Genomic DNA, 7,225 nt, shown 5'->3' on the forward strand with positions numbered 1-7,225 from the left:
CTAATAATTTTCTATAGTTCACTGGGTCTACTTTTACTAGTGATTGGAGAGAGTTTTTAGCTGCTGGGAGGTAGGCTGCATCAGGATCAGTTTAACCCAAAAGTTCCAGCTCACCCTTCATCCTTGCTGCCAAAAACAATATTTAAAGAGAATTTGATCCAGGATATGTGGCATGTCAAGACCAACAATATAAGGGAAAAATCAAGTCTGTGATTTAAAATGATAGTCACCTCCAGCAAATTATTTAAAAGCTACTACTACCAAAAAAAAAAATACATTACACTTTGTATGATACTTGTTTATTCCACCACAAAAACCTACAATCCAAAGAAATACACATTACTTGAAAAATACCACAAGTCTACAGAAGTAAAAAGCAGCTGAGATACGGTAGTTTTTTCCACTTGATTTGGCATTCAAATATTTGAAAAGGCACCAAATTCTAAAAACATTTTAGTTTAAACTAACTTTTTCAGTGAAGGTACACATGTGAAGCAGGATTTAGAATACAAAACTATGGGAACAGTACACATTCACAATCACTGTACAATATTAACAATTCATGGAGATGCTAACTGCTTTTCATGAAAGCAAACCACAAAAAATATGAAAATCAATCCATTATTTAGCCAGTACCACTAAAAATTAGCATCTTGCTAAAGTGGCAGTCTTTAAAAGCCTTGAGAAAAAACAAGAACTGATCCTGACCACAGCATACTAGGCATTTAGGTAATTCTTGGTAACAAAGATTGCAAAAGTTTTTTTTAAGGTGCGTAGATAGAAGTAAAGGCATAGAGATGAACTACAGCATCCCTTTTGAATCACTACAATTTATTATTAGCAAAACTTGATAAAAATGAATGCGTTTTTACATTGCCCACAAATTCACCTTTATTTACATGGCTAAAAATGTTAAATGAGTAAAAATATTTTGTCTTTTTTTTTTTTTTAAGATTTGTCAGTATATCTAAGCATTAAAGATAAGTTTCTAATATTAGCTATTTTTGTTACTCAAAGAATATACATACATTAAAATTATCTAAAACATAATGGTAACTCATTAATATACAACCGCTATAATTTATTATCCGTTATCTCAGATGAATTGTGGTCTTATATAGATAGTATATGTAACGTTCAGTATACATTTCAACAATCCATCTACTTGTCTTGTATATGCTTATATAATTTTCTTCAGTATCATTTTAGGCATCGAGTCAGCCTCAAGCCCATGCTTAATTGCCTTGCTGAATCAACACCTTAGTGGGATATAAATAGAAACACTAGTGTAACATGCCTGTTTCTCAAAGAAGTAAGAAAAAGTAGATATGTCCTCATTATTCTCAACCCCCCACCTATGCAGCAATCCAAGCATCCACTCTATTTACAATAAGGACACAATCCTCAGCTATGCCGAGTGTAAAGGAGGATATCTTTCTACCTCCTTCCAACCTCTCCCCGTGCAAGGTAAAGCAGCCACAAGGTGTACACCAGCTAGAACAGGCTCCTACAGACCATTCTGCCAACAAAGGAATGGCAGAGCGCCCCACACTCCAGCCCCACCCCCTCCTCAAACTATAATGCCTTCTCTCTTCCCATCAGCTGGCCTCAACACTCCCCCTGTGAGAGACCATCAGGAAAGGCTGGGATAAAGCCAACTATACCCCTTTAAGGTATCTAAAATTGGCCACTCAAAAGTGGAGGCACCCAAAAATCACTAGTCACTTGAAAATCTTGGCCATCAAAGTATGAAAGAAACTTACAAACAAACAAACAAACATTCATCATTCATATGTAGGCTCCTCAAACAATATATATATATATATATATTGGCAGTACCATTGTGCATTAAAATCCCATGCTGTAATTATAACCACATTTTTAGTACACCTGTGCCAAAGTGTATTCTAGTGTGGAACAGCTACTTCAATACGTGTCTACATGGTATCATTTGGACAACCTCAGAGATTCAGAAGCATGCATTTTGGACCATGCCTTTCAAAAATTCATAATTCAAGATTCAAAAATGTTATAATGGATAGAGCCAAACTTTTTGGATACTGCAGTGCACAATTAGATGATAGGGGTTCATTTGCAGAAATAGGCCCTGGAAATAAAGGGCCTGACTTTGAAGGATGTTGGTCTTCAAATTCCAATGATGTGAGTGGAAGTTGAGGGAGCTCAGCATCTGGCAGGATCAGCCCTAGGTGTGCAACTCCCTTTCTGTCAGTTTCATATTCTAAGCTGAATCACCTGTAAGCTGCTCTAAATAGTGTGTGTATATCTCTCTATATAAATCTATCTTCCAGGAATGGCCATAGCCTCAGAAGTCACAGATCATTGGCAGCGGCTTTAGTGGAGTGAGGAGGCCAGGAATAAAGGAAAACATTGAGAGATCATGAAGGACTTCAGCTACTAAAATAAGTTCTCCTTAATATAACCACAATAAAGATATTAAAATAGCAAACAATTCTAGCAGAGAAATATAACATCTATCAATATTTAACATGCCATCACTGGGGAAAAGTTTTCAATTAACAAAATGTAATGTTTTCTACAGGTTTCTACCTTTCAACCTTTAAGATAACCATAGGGCTGATACAAATCATGGGAACAAGTACCTGTACAGAGAAAATGATTTGTCAACAAATCATTCAAGTCCACACATCTTAACCTCTTACTGCTGCAATGTGGGACCAAGACTCCTAAAACATGGGACACTGTGGAACCCCTATCCCTGAAATGTGAGACACCATTTTACCTCCATTTCCCCCTTCTGTTCCCTTCCTCATTTTCCATATACTGTTTTCCCCTCGCCTGGCTCTCTCCATGATACTTCCCACTTTTGGCTCCCTTTTCTTCTCACAGTATCAGAACATTTCATGTTGCTTGTATTCTGTGAAGAAATGGTTACTAACCTTTTGTAACTATTGCTCTTTGAGATGGGTTGCTCATGTCCATTCCATGCTAGGTGTGTGCGCGCTGCATGCACGGTTGTCAGAGATTTTTCCCTCAGTGGTATCAGTTGGGCCAGATCTACCGCACCCTGGAGCCATGTGCACATGAGCTGGTATAAGGGGTGCTGCAAGCCCTGCACCCTCTCAGTTCCTTCTTGCTGGTAACTCCAATAGAGAGTAGAAGGGTGGGTCATGGAATGGACATAAGCAACACATCTCAAAGAACAGTAGTTACAAAAGGTTAGTAACCGTTTTTTCTTCTTCAAGTGCTTGCTCATATCCATTCCATGCTAGGTAATTCACAAGCAGTACCCCAGTAGGTGGGCTCAGAGTTCATGGATGTGCTGACTGCCACACTGCTCTCCTGAAACTGGCATTGGGCCTGTTGGATGATGGCATAGTGGGACGCAAAGGTATGAACCAACGACCAGGTTGCAGCTCTGCAGATGTCCTGGATTGGTACCAGTGCAAGTAATGCTGCTGATGAAGCCTGGGCTCTTGTGGAATGAGCAGTAATGATGGCTGGAGGTGGGATGTTTGCCTATTCATAGCAAGCCCAAATAGAAGTGGTTATCCAGAATGAGATTCTTTGGGTTGACACAGGTAGCCCTCTCATCCTTTCCGCTATTGCCACAAACAGTTGCGTGGATTTGCGGAAGGGCTTAGTCCTCTCAATATAAAAGGTGAGGGCCTGCCTAACATCCAATGTATGAAGCCTTCGTTCTTGTGAGATTTTGGGAAGAAGACAGGTAGAAAAATGACCTGGTTGTTGTGGAATTGTGATATCACCTTTGGCAGGAAGGCCAGATGAGGGCGCAGTCGGACCTTGTCCTTGACATAAGGGCCTTGATCTCAGAGACCCTTCTGGCCAAGGTGATCGCCACCATGCAGGCAATCTTTCAGGAGATAAGTAGTAGGGAGCATGATGCTAATGGTTCGATATGGGAGCCCATAAGCCTCGACAGGACAAGGTTTAAGTCCCATGGGGGAAGGGGCGAAATGGTTCGTAAACCTGAGGATAGAGTCTTTCCAACCCCTTGAGAAACCAGACCATCATTTTGGAGGGAGAACACTGATCTGCCATTCACTGGGGGATGGAAGGCTGAGAGGGCCCGTCAAATGAACTTTAATAGATGAGAATGCCAGACCCTGCTGCTTTAGGTGGAGCAAATAGCCCAAAATAGACTGAAGAGAAGATTGAGATGGAGAGAGATCCCATTCAGAGGCCCAACAAGTGAAATGTTTCCACTTGACCAAACAGTGGAAGGCTTTCTACTGCCTAGCAAGACTCATCGATCCTGTTCTGAGCAGGCCTGTTCTTCAGGGTTCAGCCATGCAGCATTCATGCAGTTAGGTGCAGGGAGGCGAGGTTCAGGTGAAGCAACCAGCCATTGTCTTGTGAAATCAGATCCAGGTGGAGTGAGAGGTAAGACACCTCAAGATGAATGGAGTGTCTCGCACAGAAGTCCCATAGATCCACTGCCTTCTGACACAGGGCAGGGGATCGGGCCCCTCCTTGCTTGTTGATTTAGAACATGGCTGCTGTATTGTCTGCCAGGACTTGAACCACCTTGCCTGAGACCTGGGGAAGGAACATTTCGCAAGCCAGGCGCACTGCTCTGAGTTCCCTGACATTTATGTGCAAGAAGAGCTCTTCCCGGGACCAGAGGCCCTGAGCCCGGAGGTTGTTGAGATGGGCTCTACACCCTAGGTCTGACGCATCTGAGACTAAAGACACAGACGGTAGTGGGGCAACGAAGGGCACCTCCATCATTACCCACTCACCTTGGTTCCTTCCACCAGCCCAGGGAGGCGAGAAGCGGGGGAGGGACTGTAAGTACTGAATCCAAGTGGTGTCTGCTCAGGGACTATACTGACGCTAGCCACATCTGGGAGGTGCCTGAGGCGCAGGCTTGCATATTGAACCATGTAAGTACAAGCCGCCATGTGACCCAGTAGCTTCAGCACACTCAAGCTGTCGTGATTGGGGTTACCAGGTTTGTCATGGTCTGGAAGTGGGCTGCCAGCAGAAGAGCCCTGGCTTGGGTCGAGTCGAGCATGGTACCAATAAATTCTATTCTCTGAACCGGAACAAGAGTTGATTTCTGCTCATTTATCAGCAGGCCCAGCACCCTGAACGTGATTCGGACCGTGCTGATGCTGTCTTGCACGAGAGCCTGTGACTGACCTTTGATCAGCCAATCATCGAGGAACAGGTAGATCTGAATGCCTCAACATCTGAGGAAGGCTGCTACAACCCCATACACTTCGTAAAAACCTTCGGGGCTGTCGATAGGCAGAAGGGTGGTGAATTGGTAGTGGCAATGACCCACTACAAACCTGAGAAATCTTGTGGTCACGGAAGATAGAAATGTGAAAGCATGTGTCCTTTAAGTCAAGGGTGGCATACCAGTCTCCAGAATCCAAGGAGGGAATGATGGAGGCCAGGGAGACCATGCAGAAGCTCAGTTTCTTGAGATTTCTGTTAAGGTGACACAGATCCAAGATGGGCTGGAGCCCCGCTTTTGCCTTTGGGATTAGGAAATATCAGGAGTAAAACCCCTTCCCTCTCAAGTCTTAAGGAACTTCCCTCCACAGCCCCCATACGTAAAAGGGATTGCATCTCCTGGATAAAGAGTTCCTTGTGAGAAGGGTCCCTGAAGAGGGACGGGAGTGGAGGGTGGGTGGGAGGGAGGGGTGGATAAAAACTGAAGGGTATATCTGATTGTCACTGTACTCAGGACCCATTGGTCCAATGTTATGGATGCCCAAGCTGGGCTGAAGAGCAACAGATGGTCCAAAAATGAAATGGGAGGGGGAGGGGGCAGACCTGAAACGGTGACTGGTACAGCACCCTCATGCTCACCTTCAAAAGACCTGCTTGAGACTGCCAGAGTAACTCTGAGGCTCTGACTGGGAGGCTGAGGTGGATGGGAATGGTTGGCACGGTTTATAACCTCTGCCTTTTCTTTTGTGGGGTGCCTGTCTTGCAGCTCCTGAGAACCGAGGAAGCTGCTGGGGCCTGAAGTGTTTTCTGGAGGCAGACGGAACATATAGTCCTAAGGGTCATAGGGTGGACCTTGAGTTCTTCAGTCCGTTAAGTCTTGTGTCTGTCTGCTCCAAGAAATGGGAGGAGCCTTCAAATGGGGTGTCCTGGATTAACTGATGGACCTCATGGGGAAGATCAGAAGAGCCAGGAACAGCGCCTCATGGTGACCACGGAGGCCACTGTCCAGACCACCGAGTTGGCAGCATTCAGAACCACCTGGAGAGAGGTCCTGGCCACATTCTTACCCTCTTCTAAGAGGGCCGCAAAGCGTCAACTCTTGAGAGCAGGGAGTCTGAACTTATTCAGGGAGATTAAAACTGTATCTCCCCAGCAAAGCTTGCTGATTGGCGATATGCAATTGGAGGCTACCCATGGAATAAACCTTTCTTCCAAAAAGGTCCAGTTTCTTAGCATCTTTTTGTTTCGGGGTAGCACTCAACTAGCCCTGCCTGTCCCTTTCGTTAGCTGCAGATACCACTAGGTACCCCGGGGGAGGGTGCGAGTACAGGTAATCGAACCAGCTTGCTGGCACATAGTACTTTTTCTCTGCCCTCTTTGAAGTGGGGGCCAGAGAAGAAGTTTGCCATAGAGCCTTGACTGGTCCCATCACCGCCTCACTGATGGGCAGGACCACTCTGGAGGGAGCTGCTTCAGCCAGGATATCAATAAGGCTGTGCGATGTCTATTTGAGCTCCTCTATCTCCAAAGCCCAAGTTTGAAGCAACCTGCTTCAGAAGGTCCTAATGGGCCCTGAAATCATCCTGGGGAAGTAGGCTGCTGGGACCTGCAACAGCCTTATCTGGGGAGGACGAGAAGGTTTGCACCGGAGGAGGGAATCCTTCCTATGCCTTGACTATGTCCACTAGGGGCATCTCCTGGACTTCGATACCAGACCAGGTACCGGAGTCTGGATCCGGTGCCGAGCTGGAGGGAGCGGTAGCCCATCTCTTGGAGACCACCGAGTAGGAGCGGTGGGAAGAAGGCCCCGGTACTATGGGAAAACCCCAAGGATTCCAGTAGGGCCACAGGAGGGAACAGGGTGCGTCAGGCATCTTCCCGGCACCAGCTCCCCTGGTATCATGCAGGGGCAAACCCCACCTGATCCTGGCATCCCACTCCCTGGCAAGGTGCCAGTCCCTGAAATCCCAGCACCGTATGGAATCCCTGGGGTTTTCCCCTAGTACCAGGGCCCCAAGCACGTTAAGAAACTCAAGTGCGG

Source organism: Emys orbicularis, chromosome 4, assembly GCF_028017835.1.
Source record: "Emys orbicularis isolate rEmyOrb1 chromosome 4, rEmyOrb1.hap1, whole genome shotgun sequence".
Taxonomy (NCBI): Eukaryota; Metazoa; Chordata; order Testudines; family Emydidae; genus Emys; species Emys orbicularis.